General features: G+C 46.6%; 1 protein-coding gene across 4 annotated transcripts in view; it reads left to right on the top strand.

The window, feature by feature from the left end:
* Window positions 1-260: 260 nt before the first annotated feature.
* RERE (arginine-glutamic acid dipeptide repeats) overlaps window positions 261-27,949 on the top strand; it is a 375,029-nt gene continuing 347,340 nt past the window's right edge. For 3 of the 4 annotated variants that reach the window (XM_058674765.1, XM_058674761.1, XM_058674739.1), the window contains exon 1: window positions 261-478. The gene's annotated coding sequence lies outside the window, so the exon portion shown is untranslated. Of the gene's footprint in view, window positions 479-14,342; window positions 14,461-27,949 lie in introns of those variants that run through there. The other variant, XM_058674755.1, reaches the window with a different exon arrangement.

The following is a 27,949-nucleotide window of genomic DNA, read 5'->3' as shown; positions in this document are numbered from 1 at the left end:
GGAGTGGGCGGCGGGTCGGCGCAGCCCCGCCGCGGCCCCGCCACCATCGCGGAGCTGCCGCTGCTCCCACAGACGCTCGCGAGCCGCCCCCCGCGCTCCGGAGCCTCCTCAGCCTCCCGCACTGCCCGAGACGCTCAGCCTGCTGGGCCTCGGTCCCCGCCCGCCCCCTCTTCTTCTTCCCCATTCTCGCTCCCCACATTGCCTCTGCCTCATTTTCTCTCCTAGTTGAGGAAAGAAAAAAAATCAACCATCTTCCTGAGGGACTCCCCCCCCCCCCCCCGCGCTCGGAAAAACAAAACCAGACATGATCCTGAGCTCCCGCTGCTGAGGGATCTGCCCGCCCGTGGGGAAGGTCACGGCAGCGAGGCCCCGCAGCCCCCGGCGTCGCGTCCCCGCGGCTCCCGCCCCGTCCCCGTCCACTTTTCCCGGGAGCTGGGCCGCAGACACCTCTATTGATGGTCTAGCGCGTTCGGGAAAGGTAAGTCTCCGCCTGGCCCGCGCCGTCCCCGGGGGCTCTGCGGCCGGCCCCGCGCCTGGACGCCGGGCGGTGTGGGGGTCGGCGGGGAAGGAAGGGCGGCGCGATCCCGGGGGGCAGGTGACCGCCCGGGGGCCTCTGACCCCTTCTGGCCTCTCGTTCAAGCGCTTGCACTGCCCGTGTGAGGTTAAACTCTTTCATCTGACCGCATTATTGGCTCAAGTGTGAGAGGGGAAGGAGTCGGGGGCCGAAGGTGTACATTGCTTGAATGTTTGTGGGTTTCAGGGTGGGTGGGGGGCGGACTGCGCGTAAAGTATCATTTTCGCCTTTGCAAGACTGTCTTTGTGTCCTCGGCGTCTGGTGGCTCGCTGCACGGTTTTAGGAGCTGATGAAGCAAACATCACTTGTAGCAGGATACAGTTCCTAGTCTCGCCTTGTAGTTCTGTTCTTGGAGGGAGGGCAGCTGATAGTTCTTATTATTCTTTTTTTTAAGGTTATGGAAAGACGGTTAAGTAGTTTCAGCGGCGTGTGTGTGTTGGGGAAAGTGGCAGCTTCCTTTGGAACCGGTTGCTTGAGAAGTTGTTGAAAGGAAAACAAAATGATTCATTGTCGAATTGTCATTTCCCTCTGTCTCTTTTCCAAGGTTTGCTTACAATTTTTCTGGATTACAGACTTCAAACACTGATTTAGGCAAAATGTGTCCTTGAGAAACTGGGTGCTTTAAATGTTTCAGTGTGTGTTGCTATTTTGAGGTGCATTTAGAAAGTACTTTTTGTTTGAATCTTGAAATAGCTTTCTCCAAAGCAAATTTTGGAGCTAAAAAAAAAAAAAAAAAAAAAAAACTAGTAAAAGGATGAAGTTGGTGAACCGCAAAGCAGACATTTTAATGTAAGAAATGAGCGCATCCCGTGGTTCCGTGTGAGGCTGTCTGGATGCGGCTTTCCCTTTAGAGAGACCTTTTTGTCTAGTGTCCCCTGGTTCTTAGGCTCAGTCGGTTGGGGGAGGGGAGAGGATGGATCTGTAACAATAATAAAATCATCTTTGAGTAGGTGTTTCCCCCCATGGCTGTGCTCGCCGAGATCATTGCCCTGGAAATGGGAAGCCAGGGTTGGTTTTGACGGCCTGGCCCTCGTGGGAAGCTGGCCTGTGGCTCTGCCTGTTGTTGAGGTCGAAGGGAAAAGAGACACACACGCGTGCACACACACAAACACACACACAATACCAGGCTGAGGGTTCATTGTTCTTCCATACACACATTCGTTTTCTCTCTCCCATGTTTGGGACTAGGTTTGCACAAACAGACACAGCTCTTTGGGAGAGAGGAGAGGCGATGGGGGAGGGGAGGGTGCTTTTCTTGTGAGCCCTCCCCCATCTCCTCAGTGGCCTTGTTTGTAACCTGTGAGCCAGAAGAGGACCTTGGAAGCTAAGGGGGCCTCAGGCTCACGCTCAGGGCCTCCTGTGCCTTCCTCTCTTCCCTTTGCTAGCCTGGCGTCTGCTGTTCTTTTTGTGTGTGTGTGTGAAGATGCAATGCCTCTTTCTGTGTCACGGCCTTCCTGCGTCCACCCTAGCTGGGGCAGTGGTGTGCTCCCCGGCTCCCCCTGCGGAGGCTGAGGGGCTGGGGTGGAGATGGGCGGGCTTGGTTCAGGCTGTGAGGATGGCATTGGAGGTGTGTGTTTTGGGCTGTTAGTGCTCTGAAGGTTTGATGGTCAGTCAAGCTTGCTGGCTGCTGAACTGTCAGCCTGGGGTTGTTTTTGTAAATAGAAGTGGTAAGGTTTTCTTTTTTTTTTGTTTGTTTTGGGGGGCAAGTATAGGGATTCCTTTGAGCACTGGCCGGGGTAGGCTGCGAGTCCACCTGGGATGACCGGGCTCTGGCCCCAGGGTGGAGCTTGGTGTGTCCTGCGGGGTGTGGAATTGCACCTTCTGCTGGTTAATTGCCTGTAGGAGCCAGAGGAAGAGGATGGGGGAGGGGATTGGTAGCTAGAGCTTAATGATTTTCCTTTTGAATGTGGTGGTAGTGGCTTTCTGGAAAAGCCCTTCTCCCGAGTGGGCCTGTGCGCCGAGGCCGTCTGCTGTGTCCGTGGCCGGACAGGGCCTGTGGTGGTCCGTGAGGCCGTCTGCTGGGACCCTGTGGTGGTCCGTGAGGCCGTCTGCTGGGACCCTGTGGTGGTCCGTGAGGCCGTCTGCTGGGACCCTGTGGTGGTCCGTGAGGCCGTCTGCTGGGACCCTGTGGTGGTCCGTGAGGCCGTCTGCTGGGACCCTGTGGTGGTCCGTGAGGCCGTCTGCTGGGACCCTGTGGTGGTCCGTGAGGCCGTCTGCTGGGACCCTGTGGTGGTCTGTGAGGCACCTAGACATTGGTCCTTCCAATTTTCCTGTCATTGGCAACCTTTCCTCTTGGATGAGTGCGGGTGTTCCAGAACAGTAAACACAGTAACTGGCTGTATTTGTATTCCAGGTATAGGGAACACTAGGTACACTCGCAGTCTTTGAAAAGTTTCTGGTGTTGTTGATAAAGTGAAATCGTAGCAGGAGGTAGAGATGTCGCCCAGGGACTTAATCCTAACCCCTGGCGAGGTGGTAATTAGAGTGGGGAATCTACCCAAAAAAGGACCTACAGAGTAGGATTGCATTGTGATAATATTTTCATTAGTCATATAAACATAAATAGGATTGTCTGATAGGATGATTTATGGGTTAGATTGAAAACATAAAGAAAATGTGAAACAAATGTGTTTCTGGACTAGCTTGGAAGAGGGCCAGTTCTTGCTCAAAGACTTCTGAACCAGGGTGCAGGTTGGAGACAGCCTGCTTGGTCATGCCTTGAAGGCTTTCCATTCTCACTTGTCCTAACCCAGCTCAGATGGTTTAAAGTGGAGAACTGCAGTGGTGGGTGGGTGGCGGTACCCAGTGCTCTGGGTGTGGGGTAAACTTCTGTGCCAGACTGGCTCCTCCTAGGAATGTGGTTTCTGACTCATTTTGCTTCCAAAACTCGCAGTGTAATCTCTAAAATCACGTCTTTTGCAGTGAAATGTGAGCAGTTCAAATGTAGTATTTATTCTGTGGGAATGGAGTTGGGTGATTTCAGTCCTGTGTGTTTTCTGCCCATGTTTTGCTGCTTAAAACAAGTGGCAAAAGGAAGATGCAGAGCAAGAAATGAAATGGATCACAGACTTCTTCGACTTTGGCTTGTTGGTTGGTCAATCACAAAATTTAGAAACACACAGCACAATAATTTCCATCAGGCCCTGAAATAATTGTGTGTAAAAATGAGCTGGAATATGCCAGGTGCTGTAAAATACAGGCGGATAAGCTCTGTACTCTCCTGAAATCCTGCCTGCCTGGAATATCATTATGGATTTACTAAGCACCCATTACTTTAAAATTAGTTTTGGATCTTTAACATCTTGTTCAAATCTCAGTAATCAAAAAAAGATTCAAGTAGTAAAAATCAGTTGTATATACCAAGTTCTTTTGGGACTAGCGTGCTTTTCCACTAACTGCTTTTGGCAGCTACTTTTGCAGCTGATTTAAAGGTTAAGATAGCAGAAAATTCAGATGTTTGAATGAGTCATTGGCCTAACCTGACTGTGGGCCTCCTCACACACATCAGTGCATGCGGGAACAATGCACTATTGTCTTGCATAATCAGGCTGTGATAGTGCTGGGCTGTGGGTGATCACAGTTTTTTTTTTTTTTTAAAGATTTATTCAGTTTATTACAAAGTCAGATATACAGAGAGGAGGACAGAGGCAGAGAGGAAGATCTTCCATCCGATGATTCACTCCCCAAGTGAGCCACAACGGGCCGACGCGCGCCGATCCGAAGCCGGGAACCTGGAACCTCTTCTGGGTCTCCCACACGGGTGCAGGGTCCCAAAGCTTTGGGCCGTCCTCCACTGCTTTCCCAGGCCACAAGCAGGGAGCTGGATGGGAAGTGGAGCTGCCGGGATTAGAACTGGCACCCATATGGGATCCCGGGGCTTTCAAGGCGAGGACTTTAGCTGCTAGGCCACGCCGCCGGGCCCTGTGTATTCTGTTTAAATGCCATTCTGATGAGTCTGTTCAACTTGTGTTTGGTTCCTTGTCCAACGTGGTTGTAGGATTTTTAAAAACAAAATTTAAATTGTTAGGATTCTTAAGCCATTTTAGTGAACATTTGGCTAAATAAGCCTGTCTGTATACTGAAAATATTTAGTAAGTTTCATGTTTTAGTTGAGGGTTGTGATTTGTGCCAACTAATGTGTGTTCTCTGTTAGGTCATTGGGTTAGATAATAGTGTTCATGTGAGAGGTTTTTGGAAAAATGACTTGTTTGTGATAGGATAGAGTTGTTTTTAAGTGGTAAAATTTGGCTATATATATCAGTACATATCAGCATATATATGTGTATATATGTAAAGTATATATGTGTGTACATACACATACATATTTGTATGATTTTTATTCATTTATTTGAAAGACAAGGATTTACTCCCCAGATGTCTGCAGCCAGCTGGCATTGGGTCAGGTCACATCCGGGAGCTGAAGACGCGGTTCGGGTCCCCTGTGGTGGAGCATCTCGCCTGCGTCAGCCATCCCCTGCTGCCCAGGGTGGAATCTGGGGTGGAGGCAGGACTTGGGCGTAGGTACTGTGACATGGGATGTGGGTGTCTTTAAGTGCAAGACTAAACTCCTGTCCCTTCACATGACTTCTCACATTTTAAAAAATATATTTTATTTGACTGGCACCATGGGTATCCAGCTAAGCCTGTGACTGCAGTGGCAGCATCCCATCTGGACGCTGGTTCAAGGCATGGCAGCTGCACTGCTGATGCATCTCCCTGATAATGGCCTTGGAAGGCAGTGAAAGAGTGCCAAGTCCTTGTGTCCCTGCATCCATGTGGGAGACTCAGAAGAAGCCCCTGACTTTGGACTGGGCCAGTTCTGGCCAATGTGGAATTTGGGCAGTGAACCAAGATGGAATATCTGTCTGTCTGTATCCTTCTCTCTCTGAAACTCTGAGTTCAAATAAAAAGAATACAATAAATATTTTAAAAATATATTTCTTTGAGAGACAGCCAGACAGACACAGGGGAAATCTTCTGTGTGTTGCTTCATTCCCTAAATGGGAGCCTAGACGTCAGTCCGATCCTCCCATTTGGGTGTCAGGGATCCAGCCACTTGAGAGAAGCATTAGCAGGAATCTGGAATCTGGGACTGAGGTGGGATTCAGATGCCGACACTCTGGATGTACACACCCATGCCATTTTACCTGCTGTGTCAAAGCACAGCTGGTCCCCGAGCCCCTGCAGTGACACTCAGTAGGACTGGGAGCAGACAGTCTAACAGACCATTCTAGGTACCAGAGAGAAGAACAACACAACTTTGAGTTTTAAGAATCAGGCCTTACAGAATAAGATGCCTGCCCAGGCACGGTAGCCTAGTAGCTAAAGTCCTCACCTTGCATGCACCAGCATCCCATATGGGTGCTGGTTCATATCCCGGCTATTCCACTTCCAGCTCCCTGCTTGTGGCCTAGGAAAGTGGTGGAGGACAGCCCAAAGCCTTGGGACCCTGCACCCACGTGGGAGACCTGGAAGAGGCTCCTGGCTCCTGGCGTCAGATTGGCTCATTTCCAACCATTGTGGCCACTTGGGGAGTGAACTAGCGGACGGAAGATCTTCCTCTCTGACTTTCCTTTCTGTAAATCTGACTTTCCAATAAAAATAAATAAATCTTAAAAAAAAAGTAAGATGCCCAGGTTTGGGGTTCAGTACTCCCTCTCTTGATGGCCATTGGGGGTGTGGATCCCAGCAGGCTGCAGCCGTGCAGGCAGTGTGCTGCACTGTACTTCAGGGCTAGGACTGTGTGTGGTTGTCCAGGCTGTGGGCAGCAAGAGGGGTTGCACAGTGTTGCTGTTGTAGCCTGATCTGAAAGAGCTGTGCAGAAACATGGCGTTCCGCATGCTTGGCTGACTCCTGAAGCGGCAGGGAAAGGCACACAGCTGTGCCCACACTCAGGAGGGCATGTGTGGGCATGCTTTTGGCCTGCATACCTGTCCGCCAGGCTCCCAGAAGTCTGACCCCTGGCCCCCTTCCTGCTTTTGGGGTCAGGAACAGGGGAGTAGAGGGTTAGGGGTGTACAGAGTTCAGGGGAGCTTGGGCGTGTGCTGCCCTGAATGCCTCCCTCGCTGCCAGAAGCTGGCTGCTTGACTTGGGACCAGGAGGCTGTTGTCCTGATAGAAGTAGACATTTCATATGTGGGAACTTCCTGCGGGTGAGTGTAAGCTGCTTCCCATTACACCCAGGGCCAACATGCCCCCTTGGGGTGGGTCACCCCGCAGTCTCCTGCAGGGCACCACCTAGGCTGCTCAGTTCCTCCGTCATGTGCCACTTTAGACTTGTTGGCTGAGAGGAGGGGTTCCTTTTTTACAGCAGGCCCTTGAGCCGCCACGGCTAGTCCCCTGCTGTTAACTCAGCCATTTTCTCTCTGGTCTCTGTGCCTTCATGTTTCTGCTTCCTATTCTACCAAGGATTCTTTTATTGTTTTTGTTTTTTTTTTTGTTGTTGTTGTTGTTTTGTTTTTTAAATCTTACTTAGTTTATTAGGGTACAAAGTGTCAAGGTCTACAGGGTAAAAGTGGGTAATACCCTTGTTTCCACACTAATACTATCATTTTTCCCTGTATCTGGGGTCGGGGAGAAACAAAGGGAAAAGCCCCACCCAGCCTCCCACCCATCCCAGATCCTCTACTAAGGATTCTTAGTACAGGTTCTTGTCACCATTGTTGATTAACAATTTGGAGTCAGCCTACCTCATAAGCTCCCACCAGCCCTCCCCCTGGGTCCTCGGGTAGCCGCCTGCCCCTCTTTTGGCTCTTGTGTGAGGACAGCTGGAGCCGAGTGCATGGGCGCTTGGAGCTGGGGGTGGTATGCTATTCCTTCCTGATTTTCTCATTTTCATCTTCCCTGACATCTGGCTGTTGTTTTTGATACCTTATTCTAGCAGTTTATTTTGCTTCAGAAAATGACATAGTCACAACTTGTAGTCAATTATTTTCCTCTTTTTAGGTGAGATCATTTTATTGTTTCTGTCTTCTTAGATTGTCTGCCTGCCCAAGTCAAGTTTCCCAAGCTGTGTTTATAACATCTAGATACCTGCAAGTGTGTAAGTGTTCTGATGTCCAAATAAATCTTCAATGTCCATTAGCGCCCCAACACTGCAGAAACACCATCTAGAATAAAGGGATTTTTTTTCCTTTTTTATCCTCCTCTCCTGTTACTTCAAAGCACACCTCTGACCTTAGGAAATACATATGAAATTAGTCTTTTCTTTACCAGATGTCTTGTCCCCTTTTCCTTAGTAAAGCAGGAGATTTGGGGTTGCTGTCACACTGCCCAGGTACTCTGTAACTAGTTTCCTTCAGGCAGCTTCTGTACCCTGGGATTGAGGAGGGACAACAGGTGGCTTTCCACTTAGCATACAGGCCCTTCTGGAGTTGGTTTTGGTTGCTGCATTCATCTTCTCACTCAGATCAATCAGATCAGTGTTCTTTTTGACCCCACTCCAATAGTCATGTTCATATACGATGTTTAGTCAGTTAAAATTTGGATTACTGTAGACCAGTGTATAAGCACTGATAAGAATATTTTAACAGGGCCCAGTGTGATAGCAGAGCAGCTAAAAATCTTCGCCTTGTACCGGTTTGTATCCTGGTGGTCCTGCTTCCCATCCACCTCCCTGCTTGTGGCCTGGGAAAGCAATTGAGGTCGGCCCAAAGCCTTGGGACCCTGCACCCACATGGGAGACCTGGAAGAAGCTCCAGGCTCTTGGCTTCTGCTCTGCTCAGCTCTAGCCATTGCAGCTACTAAGGAAGTGAACTAAAGGAGGGAAGATCTTCCTCTCTGTCTCTCCTCCTCTCTGTGTATCTGACTTCGCAATAAAAAGAAACAAATTTTTACATATGAAAAAATCTTTCAACAAACACTAAACAAAAACAAGGACTTAACTCTTCAGTTCATTGGGTTAAGTCTCACAAGTGTGTGAAGATGGAGAGAACAGCTTTCTAGAGATTATTTATTGTTTTGACCTTTGGTTACACAAAACTGTTGACAGATAAAGAAAAATGAAATACCATAGGGCCATGTTATCTATTGCTAAATAACCAGCTATCCCACCACTTAATGACAGTGCGGAAAACATTTATCGTCTTACAGTCTTTGTGGCTCATTTATCAGGGCATGACTTGGCCTGTGACTTGAGGCTGCCGTCGCCCCAGTCATCCGAAACTGGCTGGAGCTGGTGGGTTTGTGTCCAGTGTGATGCCTTCACATGGCCGTGGGCAGGAAGCCGCAGCGCTGGCCACTGGGACCTTGTACCTCTTCGTACAGGTGTTACTTGAATGACTAAATACCCTGGTGTCTGGGTCTCCCGGAACAGGTGGAGAGAGAGAGGGAGGAAGGAAGGAAGGAAGGGAAGAAGCAGTGACCCTCAGGGCATATGCCATCTCTTCTTCCATGTTGAATTAGAATCAAGTCCTGAGGCCCAGCCAGCACACAAAGGGATTAGGTTTTGCTTTTTGTTTGTTTGCTTTAGATTTATTTATCCATTTATTTGAAAGATAGAACCACAGAGAGGGAGCAAGGGAGAGTCAGAAGAACCGGCATCTTCCATCCACTGATTTATTCCCCCAATGGCCATGAGGCCTGAGGCTGTACTAGGTTGAGCCAGGAACCTGGAAGTTCCCATGGCGGGCTCCACATGGGTGGTGGGGGCCCAAGCATTTGGATTCCCTGCTGTTGCTGTTTCAGGTGGGTTAACAGGGAGCTGGATAGGAAATGGAGCAGACAGGACTTGAACTCGTGTCCACAAGGGATGCCAGTGTTGTAAACGTCAGCTTTAAATGCTGTACGGCATGTGTGTGAGGGTTCACTGTCTGAAATAGCCAGGATGGGCCAGGCTGAAGTAGGGAACTGGGGACTCTGGTCTCTCTCATTGGGGGCAGAGATTCAGGTGCTTAAGCAGTTGCTGTCTGCGTCGGAGGTCCGCATTAGTGGGAGCCTGGGGCAGGGCTGAACTGGGCCTCGAGCCCAGGCTCTCATGATGCTGGTATAGCTGCATCAAATGCCCACCCATGAGCTGCGCTTCTTTTTTTTTGTTTGTTTGTTTTTTAAAGATTTATTCATTTTATTACTGTCAGATATACACAGAGGAGGAGAGACAGAGAGGAAGATCCTCCGTCCGATGTTTCACTCCCCAAGTGAGCCACAACGGGCCGACGCGCGCCGATCTGAAGCCGGGAACCAGGAACCTCTTCCGGGTCTCCCACGCGGGTACAGGGTCCCAAGGCACTGGGCCGTCCTCGACTGCTTTCCCAGGCCACAAGCAGGGAGCTGGATGGGAAGTGGAGCTGCTGGGATTAGAACCGGCGCCCATATGGGATCCCGGGGCTTTCAAGGCGAGGACTTTAGCCGCTAGGCCATGCCGCCGGGCCCTGGGCCCTGCTTTTAAAGGTTTATTTATTTTAGTATACGTGCGGTCAAAGCGAGCACAAATGTTTATTTATTTGTGTTGGAAAGACAGATTCACAGAGAGAACGAGAGACAGAAAGATCTTCTGTCCCAAGTGGTCTACAATGGCCATAACTGAACCGATCCACAGCCTGGAGTCAGGAGCTTCTTCCAGGTCTCCAGCGTGTTCAAAGCTGCCAAGCATCTGGGCCATCCTCTGCTGCTTTCACAGGTATGATAGCAAGAGCTGGATTGGAAGTGGAGCAGCTGGGATTTGAACTGGTGCCCATGTATGGTGCTGTGTGACTATGCTGGGCCCCAAGATGCATTATTATTTTATACCAGTTAAACTGTGTAAGATCTGTCCCGACTCCAGGGTGTCTAAATATGAAACATTGTGTATCTTAGGATCATTGAAATATGATCCACTAGTATAGGCTTTTTTCACATCCGTACAGACCCTGGAAAGTATGTTTGAAAATAGATTTTAAAGCAGATTATTTTCTCCCAAAGGAGCAGCGTTATAAACTTTACTCCTGCCTAAGTAGTTGGTGTGAAAAAGCTCCGCTATTGCCAACAGTACAGTGAAAGCAGAGATGCGGGGCAGGCAGTGTGCTTCAGCGGCATAACTCGAGGCTGTGTGCTTGCATCCCAAATCTGGATGCTGGTTCGAGTCCCAGCTGCTTGGCTCTCATCCAGCTCCTTACTAGCTTGCTTGGGAGTCAGTAGATGATGGCTCAAGTACTTAGTTCCCTGCCACCCACATGGGAGATCTGGACAGATTCTTTGATGTGGCACATCCCTGGCTGTGGCAGCTATTTAAGAGAGTGAACCGGCAGATGGAGTATACCTCTCTGTTTCTACCTTTGTGTACTTACTTAAGTTTATTTAAACGGTGAAATCACACATATGTGTGGGACATGTTTGGGGTAGTGAGAGGATTGCGAGGGGTGAGTGGGAATGTTCCTGCCTTCCATTCTGTGTTTGCAGGAAGAGAGATCATCCCTGTTTGCAGTCTTCAAAGGATCTTAGGAAGGGAAGTGGTTTCGTGCTATGCCCCTCAATCCCCAGTGAGGGGAAGTATATCCTGGGAGACGGGTTCTTGGTAGATAGGCTGGTGAGATTTGCAAAGAGCAGGGCAATATGGCTTCAAGTTTACTATCTACAACTGAAGTCATTCTGCCACTCAGAGATTTTTGATAGTTATTCTAGGAGTTGCTGAAGATTTTTGTTCTGATTTTTACCAAGTAACTGCATTGCATCCTCACATCTGGATATGACAGTCTCCATTACATAGTTACTGTACATCCCCTTAAATGAAAAGCCACAATACAAAATCAACAACAGGAAGAAAACTAGAAATTTACAACACCGTGAAGTTAAATAACATGGAACTAGATATGACAGTCTCCATTACACAGTTACTATATGTCCCCTTAAAGCAAAAGTCACAAAACAGAATCAACAACAGGAAGAAAAATGAAATTAACAACACCATGAAGTTAAATAACATGCTGCTGAATGACTAGTGTGTTACTGAACAAATATAAAAGAGGGCTTGGCGCAGTGGCCTAACAGCTAAAGTCCTTGCCTTGAATGCGCCAGAATTCCATATGGGCGCAGGTTCTAATCCTGGCTGCTCCACTTCCCATCCAGCTCCCTGCTTGTGGCGGAGGAAAGCAGTCGAGGACGGCCCAATGCATTGGGACCCTGCACCCATATGGGAGACCTGGAAGAAGTACCTGGCTCCTGGCTTTGGATTGGCGCAGCACCGGCTGTTGTGGTCACTTGGGGAGTGAATCAACGGACTGAAGATCTTCCTCTCTGTCTCTCCTCCTCTCTGTATATCTGGTGCATGCAGGACGAGGATTAGGCACTAGGCTACCATACTAGGCTCTTGAACATGTATTTTTTTTTTAACATTTATTTATTTTTCTTGAAAAGGCAGATATACAGAGAGGAGGAGAGACAAAGAGGAAGATCTTCTGTCTGGGGGTTCATTTCCCAAATGGCTGCAACAGCCGAAGCTGAGCCAAGCTGAAGCCAGTAGCTTGGAGTTTCTTCCAGGTCTCCCATGTGGGTGCTGGGTCCCAAGGCTTGGGCTGTGCTTGACTGCTTTCCCAGGCCACAAGCAGGGAGCTGGATGGGAAGCAGGGCTGCTGGGATTAGAACTGGTGCTCATCTGGAATCCTGGTGCGTTCGAGGTGAGGACTTTAGCCACTAGGCTATTGTGCCGGGCCCTAAATGTGTATTTTTGATTCAATACTTACACCTCATTAAAAAAAAAAAAACTGAGACATTTTTTGTTTGTGTAAACTTTTTTCCTGCTGATGGACATTGGAATTGGCATTAAAAAAATTTTAATGTGAAAGATACATAAGCGGCAAAGATTCATTTGTAGTTGAAAGCAGTTGCAGAGGCAGGGCGAGGCAATGAGAGAGAATATTGAGAATATTTCTATGGTTCTTGGTCCCGGCATGGTGGCCTAGTGGCTTAAGTCTTCTCCTTGAACTCACAGGGATGCCATTTGGGTGCCGGTTCTAATCCTGGAAGCTCCTCTTTACATCTAGCTCCCTGCTTGTGACCTGGGAAAGCAGTGCAAGATCGCCCAAAGCCTTGGGACCCTGTACGATTGTGGGAGACCTGGAGGAAGTTTCTGGCTCCTGGTTTCAGATCGGCACAGCCTGGCCCTTGTGGCCACTTGGGGAGTGAATCGTCAGACAGAATATCTTCTTCTCTGTCTCTTCTCTTCTCTGAATATCTGGCTTTGTAATAAAAATAAATAAATCTTAAACGAAATTTTCTGTTTCTCTTCGCAAACTGTTGCGGTAGGTGGACCTGGATTAGACTGGAATCAGGAATCTGGAACCCCTGCCTTTGAGTTTCTCATGTGAGTTCAGGGCCCTAGCACATGGTTCAGCTCACAGTGATTTCTGAGGTATGTTCGCAGGGGGCTGGGTTACAAGGAGAGCAGGTGGGAGTAGTGCCAGTGTGGATGCTGGCGTCACAGCAGCCCAACTGGTACCACACTACCTGCCCCGTTTCTGATTATTTTGTTTTTTTGTAGCTGGACTGTTACATGATAGTTTAGGTGTGTTTGCAGGAGGAATTATAAGTGAAATGATTGAATCTGTGGGTGTGTGCATCTATTGTTTTAGATATTGATAATAAGTTGCCTTCAAGATAATGCCAGTAGTACACAAATTGAGTGTGTAGGGTTTGTATTTCCTGGCCTTGTCACCAAGCCTGGGTAATAGGAAATTTATTAATCTGTGCTCATCTGGTCATTGAAAAGGCCAGTAGGCTCATTTGATTTGAATTCCTTGCTTATGAATGAAGTTGATAATCTTTTGATATATCAGGATTGAAAAAACACATTATATGGTCTCTGAGTAATAGAGCCGGTTAGAGTGTTTTGTATAAAGAAGAATGTTTTTATTTCAATGTCAGATTTACAGAGAAAGATCCTCCATCTGCTTGTTCACTCTCCAAATGACTGCAACGGCCAGAGTTGAGCTGATGAGCCAGGAGCCTGGAGCTCTTTCTGGTCTGCTGCATGGGTGCAGGGGCCCAGGGACTTGGGCCATCCTCTGCTGCTTTGCAGGGCACAAGCAGGAAGCTGGATACGGGAAATAAATATGTGATACAAACTGGCCCCCATATGGGATGCTGGTGGTTGAAGGTGGAGAATTAGCCTGTGAGCCACTGTACTCACCACCAAGATAGATTTTGTTTTAAAGATTTATTTATTTTTATTGGAAAGTCAGATATACAGAAAGGAGGAGAGACAGAGAGGAAGATTTTCCATCCGATGATTCACTCCCCAAGTGACCACAACAGCCGGTGCTGTGCAAATCGGAAGCCGGGAACCAGGAGCCTCTTCTGGGTCTCCCATATGGGTGCAGGGTCCCAAGGCTTTGGGCCGTCCTCAACTCCTTTCCCAGGCCACAAACAGGGAGCTGGATGGGAAGTAGGGCTGCCGGGATTAGAACCAGCGCTCATATGGGATCCCGGCGTGTTCAAGGCGAGGACTTTAGCTGCTAGGCCACTGCGCTGGGCCCGATAGAGTACTTTTTAAATTTTACTTATTTGAAATAGAACCAGATGCCATCAAACTTGCCATTTAAATCATTTATTTTAAAATTGTCAACTGTTGCCGAACTACTTGTGGTAGGTAACCGTCAAGCTGAACTTGAGGTCCATTCTTTGTTTGCAAACTCGTGAGAGTAGTGGATTCCGAACATGAACTGTGAAAGGCCCGTTTTTCCAGGCCCAGGCCTCGTACTGGTGCGTGGGTCAGGCTAGCTGGATTCTGAGATGGAGTTGTGCGAGACAACTGCTTTGGAATCTCAGGCCTTTCGTACTGGATGAGCGCTGGGTTTCAGTAACTTGTGGTTGAAAGTGGTCTTCAACTGCTAGAAGTGACAGACTGGCCTTTTCTGAAAATGTTTTAAATTCAAGATTTAAATGAGTAAGTTCTCAATTAAAAGATTTGGATATATGGTAAGTGGTTAAAATATCATTAGTATTTTTTTTAAGGTAAGTTAGCTTTTTTGGTCATTTTTTTATTTCACCGATGGGCGTACGTGTGTTTATGAGCAGATGCCCAGGCCGCTTCCTTTGAGTGCAGCGCTGAAGTGGCCTGCGTGGCTCCTCTTGTCCATCTGGATACGAGCTGGAAAGGCACACTGCTCCAGGCTGGCCTGGTGCCCCTTGAGAGCCGCTGCTGATCCTCGCTCTGGCTTGCGTCGGCAGGGTCCTTGGCCAGCCGTGGCAGCCGCTGTGGGCATATACACGGCAGGAGCTCCTACCGGCTCCACCTGGGACCCTGTTCTGTCGGCAGCAAGATGGCAAGAGGATCTTATAGTAGATGGGTTTTGTTAATCTTGTTTTAAATTTGTATTTACTTATTTATTTTAGGGATAGAGAGAGCAAAACAGAAAAAAAAAAAAATAAAAGAGATCAAGAACTCTCTGCTGTCTGCTGGTTCACTCTCCAACTGTCTCTCGCAAGCCAGGGCTGAACCGAGGTGGATGTTTTGGGATGGGAACTCGGTCTCAGTTTCCTGTATTGGTGCCAGGACCCAGTTACTTGTGCCATCCCTGCTCTTTTCCAGGGTCTTCATTAGCAGGAAGTGATTTGGGAATCAGAGCCGAGTACAGTGAATCCAGGCGCCTCAGTGTAGGCTGGTGGCCAGGCCCAAGTACCTGGTTTCTGTTGATTTTGCTTTTGTGTGTATGTTGACATTCATTCTCTTTATTCTTAGTAAAATGTCCTAAAAATTGTAGTTCTCTGTGGTGTAATCGACCCTCCAAATTAGCTTTTTTTTTAAAGATTTATTAATTTATTTATTTTTATTGGAAAGGCAGATATACAGAGAGCGGGAGAGACAGAGAGGATCTTCCGTCCGATGATTCACTCCCCAAGTGAGCTGCAACGGCCGGTGCGCCGATCTGAAGCCGGAAACCAGGAACCAGGAACCTCTTCCAGGTCTCCCACGCGGGTGCAGGGTCCCAATGCACTGGGCCGTCCTCGACTACTTTCCCAGGCCACAAGCCGGGAGCTGGATGGGAAGTGGAGCTGCCGGGATTAGAACCGGCGCCCATATGGGATCCCGGGGCTTTCAAGGCGAGGACTTTAGCCACTAGGTCACGCTGCCGGGCCCAATAAATAAATCTTAAAAAAAAAAAAAAAATAGAATTTGCTCTGCCCAGGTTTTGCTTTGAAGAATGACATGTATGCTTCAATTCTTACTTGGATTAACAGATTATGAAATAAGGCCACTTTGATGCTTCGACGAGGGCAGTGGTTCTTGCCAGGCATGTGACAGGTGTTGCTTGATGTAGTTTTCAGGGACAGCTTCTCTGGAGTGGGCACATTTGAGGAAGGCCTTGAATCAGGTCATCAGCTGCACGGGTCTTTGAGCAGGGGGTCATCCAGTCTTTGTCTGGAAGTGGCAGGTGGATGTTGTGTGGCCCAGCAGTGGGAACGCTTTGAGAGGACGGGAGAGATCAGGCCAGAAGTAGGACAGGAGCAGGGTCACCTGGGCCCCCTTTAGCCCAAGTCTCCTGGCTTTCACTCTGTGAGAAGCTCCCTGCTGCATTTTAAGAGTGTTAGGCTGTTATGCAACAGATAGCCCGCTGCCTGTCAGGGTAGAAGTCGGGAGACTGGTCATTAGGCTGATGCAGAATTCTAGGTGAGATGTGATGGGGACATGGGATTGGGGGTTAGCAGTGGAGTTGGTGGCAGATGGTCAATTTGGGATCTGATGAGATGATGTGTTGTAAGAGTTGCAGTTTTACTGATGGTTACAGAACAGCTCATGGCAAGGTGAATTTGTATATAAAATACCCGTCTTTCCAGAGAATTTGGAAGAAAATTCCTCAACTGGGACAGGAATCAGCAAAGGTAAGGGATTGGACTTGGTTGTGTTCCATTGGTTCATGTTCCCCAACAGTGGATGTGCAGGCATTAGTGTATAATAATCATTTATAGAATACAAAAAGTGTTTTAAAAATGTGTGTTTGGGTAAATAATATGCTGACTTGAGGTGTTCAGTATGGTTTTATTCAGGTAGACCTGTTTGGTAGTAAGTGGGAAGTATGTTTCAGCAGTAACAAGGAGTGCATTGGGTGCTTTGTGTTGTTAGCAGAATCTGTTAGTGGGTTGTGCTGTGCTTGACTGCTTTTCATTGTTGCTCTGTGTGATTCACGCTGAAGCTATAGATGCAGATGACATCCACTGGACGGAGGTTCTCAAGGCCTCACACACAGGGATTTTGAATTTTGACTAAGCATCTGTTTACTCCATGGTAGTTACAGATGCTGGACAGGTCATGGTTTGCTTAGCTTCTGCTGCTGTGCTTTGTGTTGGATTTGAGGGCAGGAGACACTGGGTCATGGTTTAGAGTTTGTGGAACTATCTTGACTGATTGGCATGCTTGTAATGTGAGTGTGAATGATGCGCTCTCTCAAGCTCTTCTGCAGTATTAATTTTCTTTGGTTAAAGTGTATAGTGTTTGTTTCCTTACAAGTGCTATTGAAAGTTAAAATCACTTGGGAACTCTGAAAGGATGTTTGAGTATCATCATTTCTTTATGATTAAAGTAGTTGGATAATTGTGTTTTTCCATTAGATTGTTGAATGTATAAATCTTAATTTTTTGCATGGATAGGCAAAAAATCAGATAATTGTGAGGTTAACAGATAAAATCTATATTATAGTGAAATTTCAGTTTGTAAGGTTGAGTAATAACTTTCCCTTTGATATCTGTACGAATTTTTTTCCCCTGCTGCGTTCATTCAGTCCGATGGTTCACTCCCCAAGCAGCCACAGCAGTTAGAGCTGAACCAGTCCTAAGGCAGGAGCCAGGAGCTTCCTCTAGGTCTCCCATGTGGGTGCAGGGTCCCAAGCCTTTGGTCTGTCCGCGATTGCTTTCCCAGGCCACAAGCAGGGAGCTGGATGGGAAAGTGGAGCTGCCGGGATTAGAACTGACTCCCATATGTCATCCCAGCACATCCAAGGCGAGGAGTTAGCCGCTGTACTATCATGCTGGGTCCGAAATGTGAGGTTTTTAAATTAAATAAAAGTTTAGCTTTCATGTGGGAAGGACTGTAACTTGATGGTTAACAGTATAATGTATTGACCTGGTTCAGGGGCTCAAAACCTAAATCCTGATCTTGTAAACACTGACATCCCATATGGGAACTGGTTTGTGTCCCAGCTGTTCTTCCACTTCCCATCCAGCTCCCTGCTTCTGGCCTGGGGAAGAAGTGGAGGACAGCTCAAAACCTTGGGACCCTGCACCTTTGTGGGAGACCAGGAAGAATCTACTGCCTTTTGGGCCTGGCTTTGGATTGGCTCAGCTCTGGCCATAGGGGCCATTTGGGGAAAGAAACAGTGGATGAAAGGACCTTTCTCTCTAAGTCTGATGTGCCTTTCCAATAAAAATTTTAAATAAATATAATCTGCAAAGCTAGGATGCTGAAGTTCAGGGATTGATTTATTTGAATGGTAGACTCAGAGAAGGGGAGAGAGAGAGATCTTTTTTTGTTCACACCCTAAGTAAGTGCAGTGGATGGGTTGGGGCCAGGCGGAAGGAAGTCAGGAGCCAAACCTCTGTTGAGGTGTCTTGCTTGGGACCCCGGGCCTATGTAATTGGGCCATGCTCTGTGGTGGGACTTGGATGTTAAGCATCTGGGACTGGCACTGGTGTGCATGCAGGGTAAGAGTGCTGGCCTCCAGGCTGCCCTTGTCAGCTCTGCCTGGTGGTGGGTCAGTTGACTTAATGTGCCTGGACTCCAGTTTGCTCATCTATAAAACAGAAGTAATAATATGTACTCATGGAATTGTTATGAGAATTAGCTAACAAGATGCAAAGCTTAGTGATGAGAGACATCATATACAAAATGTATTATCAAATACTTACCATATGATCTAATGAAAGGTGCCGGAACATACAGATTGCGGGAAAACTCAAGAATTCAAAGAGGCCTGGCATTGTGGCTCAGTAGCTAAATGCTTACCTTGCAAGCACTAGCATTCCCATATGGTCATTGGTTCTTTTGTTTTCTAAAGATTTATTTATTTTTATTGGAAAGGCAGATATACAGAGAGGAGGAGAGACAGAGGGGAAGATCTTCCGTCCGATGATTCACTCCCCAAGTGAGCGCAACGGCCGGTTCTGTGCCGATCCAAAGCTGGGAAACAGAAACCTCTTCTGGGTCTCCCACGCGGGTGCAGGGTCCCAAGGCATTGGGCTGTCCTCGACTGCTTTCCCAGGCCACAAGCAGGGAGCTGGATGGGAAGTGGGGCTGTCGGGATTAGAACCGGCACCCAAACGGGATCCCAGTTCGTTCAAGGTGAGGACTTCAGCTGCCAGACCACGCCGCCGGGCCCGGTCATTGGTTGTTGTCTCAGCTGCTCCACTTCCCATCCAGCTCGCTGCTTATGACCTAGGAAAGCAGTAGAGGATGGTTCAAGAGTTTGGGACCTTGCAACTGTGTTGGGAGACCTGAAAGATGCTCCTGGCTTTAGATCAGCTCTGTCCATTGCGGCCGTTTGGGAGTGACCCAGTGGTTGGAAGATGTTTTGTCTGTCTCCCCTCTCTATTAATCTGATCTACCTTTCCAATAAAAATAAATGAATCTGAAAAAAAAAATAGAATTCAGAGAAAAGATGGTATTATGTTACATGGGGATTTGATAGGGCATTCACATGATTGAATTCTGCTCTGCTGGAATAATGGGGTAACTTTGAAGAAAAACAGGACACAGGCTTGGGCTGACCAAGGGTTGAAGTATATGTCAGTGAACGGTTCTTCAATTCTCTCCTGGAGAGGAGTAAGTCATGACAGTTGTTCTCTTCTGAAATGAAAAATATATTGGGCCCAGCGGCGTGGCCTAGCGGCTAAAGTCCTCGCCTTGAAAGCACCGGGATCCCATATGGGCGCCAGTTCTAATCCCGGCAGCTCCACTTCCCATCCAGCTCCCTGCTTGTGGCCTGGGAAAGTAGTCGAGGACGGCCCAAAGATTTGGGACCCTGCACACGCATGGGAGACCTGGAAGAGGTTCCAGGTTCCCGGCATCGGATCGGCGCGCACCGGCCCGTTGCGGCTCACTTGGGGAGTGAATCATCGGACGGAAGATCTTCCTCTCTGTCTCTCCTCCTCTCTGTATATCTGACTTTGTAATAAAATAAATAAATCTTAAAAAAAAAAAGAAATGAAAAATATAAGTTGCTACAAAACTAGTATCTTACAAATACAGTTTCTTTGTTACTTAGTTTTTTTTTTTTAATAAATCTTTTTTTTTTTTTCTTTTAAGATTTATTTTATCTTTATTACAAAGTCAGATATACTGAGAGGAGGAGAGACAGAGAGGAAGTGGAGCTGCCGGGATTAGAACCAGCAGCCATATGGGATCAAGGCGAGGACCTTAGCCACTAGGCCACGCTGCCAAGCCCTGTTACTTAGTTTTAATAGATGAGCAGTTTTTTGTCTTTCAAAGTCAGTGAAAATGCTTATGGATTATTAATATTGATTTATTATTATTATTTTAAGATTTATTTATTTTTTATTGGAAAGGCAGATATACAGAGAGGAGGAGAAGGTTCACTCCCCAAGTGTCCGCAACGGCTGGAGTTGAGCCAATCCAAAGCCAGGAACCAGGAGCTTCTTTTGGGTCTCCTACACGGGTGCAGGGTCCCAAGGCTTTGGGCCGTCCTCCACTGCTTTCCCAGGCCACAAGCAGGGAGCTGGATGAGAAGTGGGGCCGTCAGGATTAGAACCGATGTCTATGTGGGATCCCGGTGGGCTGAAGGTGAGGACTTTAACCACTAGACTATCGTGCCGGGGCCCTAGTATTGATTTAAAAGGCAGAGAGAGACAGTTCTGCACTGCTGGTAGGCCTCCCACTAGCATGCTACAACCCAAGAGTCTGCGGCCAGGAGCAGGGAGCTAGCTCATGGCTGGCTTCCCAGGGGAGTACATGTTAGGGACCCAGTGCCTTGAAGCGTAACTGCTGCCTTCTCAGACTACATTAGCTGGAACCTGGGATCAGGATCCAGGCACCCTTGTAGGATGGATGTGGCTGTCCTAAGTGGTATTTTAACTTCTAGGCCGCATTTTTCCCTGCCCAGAATGATTTGTGATAATTGGTGTTTTCAGTTACATGCATTTGCTGTCATTTCCCATGTGAATTCATGCATTATTGAGTGTTTGCAACATCTGTTGTTTTACCTAGCCAGTTGTGTATCATGTCTTTAATGTGCTTTACAATGATTGCATAGTATGTAGATGCATGGATGTACTGAGGGTTGACAATAGTGGAAGGGCTGTTTTAACCCTTGAACTGATAGACGTATTGTTAATAGGGACATGCAGTAGTATGGTTATGGTCTCATATGGTAATTATGTGTAATGTGAGCTTTCAGGGCGTTTGGGTAGTCTGTCTTTCTTCCACTCTGTTTTTCTGTATCTCTCTCTCTCTTTTGTTTAAGGATTTATTTTTATTACAAAGTCAGATATACAGAGGAAGAGAGAGAGAGAGAGGAAGATCTTCCCTCCGATGATTCACTCCCCAAGTGACTGCAATGGCCAGTTCTGTGCCAATCCAAAGCCAGGAGCCAGGAACTTCCTCCAGGTCTCCCACGCGGGTACAGGGTCCCAAGGCTTTGGACTGTCCTTGACTACTTTCCCAGGCCGCAAGCAGGGAGCTGATTGGGAAGCAGAGAATAGCTTGGATTAAAGCTGAATTCAGCTGCTTGTGCTGTAGGTGACAGCTTCCTTGGCGGTGCCGTAGTGCTAACTCCTGGAATTGTCCTCTGGCCAGGAGGGGCTGGAGGCAGCCTCAGTGTAGATCCGTGGACTTTTTCCTGAAGCCACAGATTGATATTGAAGACATTAGATGCTCAACTATTTGGAATTTACTTTGTTGTGTTTAAAACAAGTTATTCTGATTTCTCTTCTTCCGTGAAAAACAAAATAATTACTGTCTTTCCTCTTAATTAAGCTTTGAAAACCAAGTTGGTCATTTAAATACTGAAAATCATGACAATGGTACATAATTTTCATTGCATTTTTGTGTGATGTCCTTTGGAACATACTTGTATTTAGCAGAGTGTCTTGATTGAAAATATTTACACAAAAAATGAGCTTGTAGTATGAACACATTGGAATATCAAATTTATCACCCCTAAAATAGATCTTAGTGTCTGCAGCATCCAAGGAGCCCTGAAAACTGCTTCTAAAGATAGAGCTGTCATAGAAGACTGCCGACTCTCCTGTGACTCCAGGCTGCTTCTTCAACACAGCTCAGCTCCCACAGTGAGGCCATTTGGGGAATGAGCCCGAGGATGGAACAGCTTTCTCTCTGTAAATCTGATGTGCCTTTTCCAATAAAAATAAATGAATCTTTTTTTTTTTTTAAGATTTATGTATTTTTTTTATTGCAAAGTCAGATATACAGAGAGGAGGAGAGATAGAGATGAAGATCTTCTGTCCAATGGTTCACTCCACAAGCGACCTCAATGGCTGGAGCTGAACCGATCCCAAGGCAGGAGCCAGCAGATTTTTCTGGATCTCCCACACAGGTGCAGGGTCCCAAAGCATTGGGCTGTCCTCGACTGCTTTCCCAGGCTACAAGCAGTGAGCTGGATGGGAAGTGCAGCTGCTGGGACTAGAACGAATGCCCACATGGGATCCTGGTGTGTTCTAGGCGAGGATTTTAACCACTACTCTATCGCACTGGGCCCTCCTGTGACTTCTTGAAAGCTCTTTTCTGAAATGAGTTTTTCATGTACCTGCTAACTTGTTCATTATCTACCCACGATTTAACCTCAGCTCACCAGCAAGCAGGATGTGGCCTTGTTTACCACTGTACTGCAGTGCCCAGTTAATAAAAATTGTTAATTGAATGAGTGAATCGTATCAGATCTGTTCTCTGTCCAGTTAAGTCACTGAAGCAGATTAATTTTCCAGATATACATCAGTAAAATGAAGCAAAGCAAATAACATTTATCTGGCTGTTCTGCTGATGCAGAAGGATAATTTGGGAGTGTTGCTTTTTCTTTCTTTTTTTTTTTTTTAAAGGATTTATTTATTTTTATTACAAAGTCAGATATACAGAGAGGAGGAGAGACAGAGAAGATGATCTTCCGTCCGATGATTTGCTCCCCAAGTGACTGCAATGGGCGGTGCTGCGCTGATCCGAAGCTAGGAGTCAGGAGCTTTCTCCAGGTCTCCCAGTGGGTGCAAGGTCCCAAGGCTTTGGGCCGTCCTTGACTGCTGTCCTGAACTGCTGTCCATCCTGTACTGCTTTCCCAGACCACAAGCAGGGATCTGGATGGGAAGTGCAACTGCCGGGATTTGAACCGGCGTCCGTATGGGATTCTGACGTGTTCAAGGCGAGGACTTTAGCTGCTAGGCCACTGTGTTGGGCCCGAGTCCTGCTTTTTCTTCAGTAGGATTCTTTCTGCTAAATTGCTTTGCTAATGTTGTGCCCAGATTTTGAGATCCCCAGAAATCACCAGGAGGCTGGAGTCTATCCAAATGCACAAGGATGGTTTATTCAAGCTTGGCATGTCTGAGCCTGGGTTCTTGTTGAGAGCAGGCAGCTGGCTGACTGACACCCCTTTTTGGAGTGTGGCCTGGAATAGCACATTCATAGGGCTTTTATAGGGGGCAGTGGGGAATAGCTTGGAAAGGGGTAATTCACAGTAACCTGCAAAGTGAGGGGAAATACCACACATTCCCAACCTATCTCAGCTGGATAGCTCATGCCTCCAGCAAATAAGGCAAGCACCCACTTAATTACTTGGAGCCACCTGTGAGATAACCAGACTTAGGTGCCTTGATTCAAGGCATGGGGGCCCATCAGTGCTAAAGGTCACACAGGCTGTTTGGCCTGCAAGCTCACACAGTTTCTTAGTAGCAATGAGCCATCAGCAAATGGTTGGGATTTTGATACTGAGGTTCTTCAGTAACAGCCACAAGTCTGGAGTTGAACCGTCTTCACTGTTAGCTATTTTCTAAGTCTCAATTCTGCAATTTTGCTTCTTCTTCTAGTGCTCCTCTGGTCTATACAGCAGTGGAAATAAATATAAGATGAGCCTTACATATGTATGAGTCATATGTTTGATTTCAGATTTCTAGTAATCACATTAAAAAGGTGAACAAATAAGTGAAATTAATTTTAAAAGTATAGTTTATTCAGTTGTAACAACCAAAATATTACCACTTTTTTAAGCTGTGAGTTTATAATGCTGTCTCCTGGGAGAGGGGCTGATATGGTGCCCTGGGGCCAGCTACTCCCCGTTAGAATTACTAGGGCTTGCATCTTAGCTCCTCCATCCTTTTGCTTTCTGCTCCTGAATCGGGAGGTCACTACAGGTCACCCACGGTGCTTGGTTTTCTGCCACCCGTGGGGAGACCTGCTGGAAGCTCCTGGCTCCTGGCTCTGGCCTGGCTCAGCTGTGGGTGTTGAGGCCATTTGGGGAGTGAACTAGTGGTTGGAAGGTCTGTCTGATGCTCTGTCTCTGTCTCTTGTTTCCTTCCTGTCATTCTCTCAAATTGATCAGTCCATCAGTCCATAAAGCAATTACTAATTATTTTATGTTTGCTTTCATACTGAATATGCAGAGTCTCGTCTGAATTTCTGCACTGATTTCTCAGTTTGGATTAGCACATTTCCAGTACTCTAACTGCATATAGTTGTTTTGTCTGCTAGTGCAGATCTGAGGACTTATTTCAAATAAGACTTTTGATCTAAAATGATGATAATATAAGTAGGAGTGATAATTCAACTTATAATTCTTTCTGAGGATAGTTTTCTATTTTAATTTCCCCCCATACATATGCTTATATAGCCATACGTAACTTTTTGCTGCAGGCTGGCATTGAATGGAATTTGAATATGCAAGGTCGTTAAAAGGTTACTATGGAATTGAAAACTCCAGGAATCCTAAACCTTATTAAATCCAGTTCCTCCTGTTTAGGCAATTGAAAAAAAGTCAGAAAGGATCTATGTCTGCAATATTAAATGCTTTAGGGAAGAGATCTGAAGCATAGTTGGCCAAATATTAGTGAGTGTGTGTTAAATTCTTTCTTTTCTTTCTTTCTCTCTTCCTTTATTTTATTTATTGTGTTAAATCTTAATGGTGACTTTAAATCTTAAATGTGATTATGTGATGACTCCTATATTCTCTAAAATTTCTACATGAGCAATTTTAGAAAGATAAGAATTTATAAAAGTAAAATGTGAATAAATTTTTTGGAGAGCGACAGCAAAGAATGGGCTACTGCTTCCTGCTGTCTGCTGGGTCATCCCATAAGTGGCTGCTGGGCCAGGATTTCATGCTAGGTCTTTAAGGCGGGGGCTGTGTCCCCTGCCGCCTTCCAGGGTGTGCATTCTGACAGTGGCTTGTCCCTAAAGTGGTGTGAGTTCTGGAGGTGATATAGTTTGTGTTTTTACATGCTGACAGTGTTTCTCTCACCTCCAGTTAATAGTGAGTTGCAGAAAAAAGGCAACCTATTTTCAGCATCTGCTTCCTTTGGATGAGAGCTGTTACCAAAGACATACCATCTGGATATGATTTAGTGTAATTTCATGTTATTGCTATAACATTTCAAAGAACGGAATATTTCTTAAACATTTCAGTTTAGACAGATGTTTGACTTGTAAATCTTTAAATTGAGATGTCAAATGGCGGTAACATTTTTGGAGCTAAAAATGTAGAACTTTTTATAATTCACTCAATAAATATTTTTTTATTATTTGATAATGTTCAGGTACCAACTGAACCAGATGTTCACTTATTCAGTGGAAATAAGGTTTTTTTCAAAGAAATAAAATTTATGTTTTTTAGAAACATGAATTTTCCTTATTGAGTTCCTCCAGGCCAAAGTAAAATTTTACCTAAGCAAGAAGTGTAATTTTACTCTTTTCTTGATAAATTCTGAAGTTAGTTTTGTAACATTTTGTTTGAATGAAGCTTCAGGAGGATAATGTAAAATATCAGTCGTCAGGAGAGCAGTGTTTGAAGAAGTGGTAAGTGGTAGGCGGGCTTGGATGGGAGATACGTGGAGAAGTCATTTCTCATTTCACATATTTGTTAGAGAATATTTCAGTGTGAAACAATTAGAACCCTTTCACAGAATTTGGAGAGAATAACCATTTGTATTTGTGTCTTTTTTTCAGTTTTGGCTTCTGGTCATGTGTTATAAAGCTAGATTGTATAAAATTGGAGTGTACGTGTGTACATATACAAGTAACATGCATGTGTACACACACTACATGGTTTTGTGTCTAAAACACATTTTTATTTTTATTTTTAATTTTTTTTAAAGATTTATTCATTTTATTACAGCCAGATATACACAGAGGAGGAGAGACAGAGAGGAAGATCTTCCGTCCGATGATTCACTCCCCAAGTGAGCCGCAACAGGCCGATGTGCGCCGATCCGATGCCGGGAACCTGGAACCTCCTCCGGGTCTCCCACGCGGGTGCAGTGTCCCAATGCATTGGGCCGTCCTCGACTGCTTTCCCAGGCCACAAGCAGGGAGCTGGATGGGAAGTGGAGCTGCCGGAATTAGAACCGGCGCCCATATGGGATCCTGGCATGTTCAAGGCGAGGACTTTAGCTGCTAGGCTATCATGCTGCCCCTCCCTTTTTTTTTAATATTTATAAATAAATAATTGAAGAAACTTTTTCAAGACTTTAGTATTGCAAAAAATTGATTCTGCTAAAAATGTGTTTTAGGGCCCAGCGGCGTGGCCTAGCAGCTAAAGTCCTCGCCTTGAAAGCCCCGGGATCCCATATGGGCGCCGGTTCTAATCCCGGCAGCTCCACTTCCCATCCAGCTCCCTGCTTGTGGCCTGGGAAAGCAGTCGAGGACGGCCCAATGTTTTGGGACCCTGCACAAGCATGGGAGACCTGGAGGAAGTTTCTGGCTCCTGGCTTTGGATCAGCGCAGCTCCGGCCTTTGTGCTCACTAGGAGAGTGAATCATGGGGCGGAAGATCTTCCTCTCTATCTCTCCTCCTCTCTGTATATCTGACTTTCCAATAAAAATAAATAATAATTATTATTTTTTTAAATAGAGCAACCCCCATGAGCCCACCCTCAGGTGCATGGAGAGCTTGTTTTTTTTTTTTTTTTTTTTTTTAAGATTTATTTATTTTTATTGGAAAAGGCAGATTAGATTTACAGAGAGAAAGCTCTTCCATCCCCGGTATCATTTCCCAAATGGTCTCAATTGTCGGAGCTGAGCTGTTTTGAAGCCAGGAGTCTAGAGTTTTTTTTTCCAGCAGGGAGCTGGATGGTAAGTGGGGCAGCCAGGACACAGACTGGTGCTCATATTGGATCCTGGCTCGTGCAGGGTGAGAATTTAGCCACGGAGCCATCACCCCAGCTCTGCTGTTTTGCTTCCCAAGTGGTCATAATGGCTGGTGCTGAGTTGATCCAATGCCAGGGGCCAGGAGCTTCTTCTAGATTTCCCTCGTGGGTGCAGGGGCCCAGGTACTTGAGTCATCCTCTGCTGCTTTCCCAGGCTGTTAGTGAGAAGTTGGATGGGAAGTGGAGCAGTGGGGATATGAACTGGTGCCCATATGGGATGCTGGTGCCACAGGGTAGAGGATTAGCATGCCGCATTACCATGCTAGCTCCTAAAATTAAAGAACATTTAAAATTAAGGTCATGCGGTTTGTGTTCTCAGTGCTCAGCATTTATGTATGAGTAGGGTTGCTGTCTTGGACAGCATGGATGGAGTGATTCCATTACTGAACAAGTTGTGGTTGACAGCATTGAGTAGCTTCCTGATTTAGTGTGGTTGGAGGATAAAGAACCTGGGACTGACCCTGAAGTACAATAAATAAATGATATGCCTTTCATTTATATTGCTGCAGATTCGTGCAGATACTCAAAGCTGATAACTGAAAGGTTTTGGTGAGTACACACAGGGCTACAGCTGGATCCAGTACTGGGCCTGATGGAAGTCCTGGAGGGGCAGGTCTCCTGAGCACTCAGAGCCCAGCACCTGCTTCTCCTGGTTTGCCCTGGGATAGTGCTCCCCGGAGCCCAGCACCAGCCAGCACTCTCTCCTTCTGGCTTCCCTGGGCAGCTTCTCGGCATGTGCTCTGCACTGTTGGTCTCGGGCCTTGGCAGGGCTTGTACAGCTTCCAAAAACTGGGTTGGATAGACCCCTTCCTTCCTGAGCATGTCTTTGGTATTTTGTTGTAGTGACAAAAAGCTAACTAGTAAAATTTTCTAGAATAGGTGTTGTGGTTCACACTTCTGGCCACAGTCATGATTAGAGTGCAGCTTATTTTTTTTTTTTTTAAGATTTATTTATTTTTATTGGAAAGTCAGATATACAGAGAGGAGGAGAGACGGAGGAAGATCTTTCATCCAATGACTCACTCCCCAAGTGACCACAAAGGCTGATGCTGCGCCGATCTGAAGCCAGGAGCCAGGAGCTCTTCCAGGTCTCCCTGCTT

This window comes from Ochotona princeps, chromosome 2 (assembly GCF_030435755.1).
Source record: "Ochotona princeps isolate mOchPri1 chromosome 2, mOchPri1.hap1, whole genome shotgun sequence".
Lineage (NCBI taxonomy): Eukaryota > Metazoa > Chordata > Mammalia > Lagomorpha > Ochotonidae > Ochotona > Ochotona princeps.
This window is presented reverse-complemented; position numbering and strand designations above follow the sequence as displayed.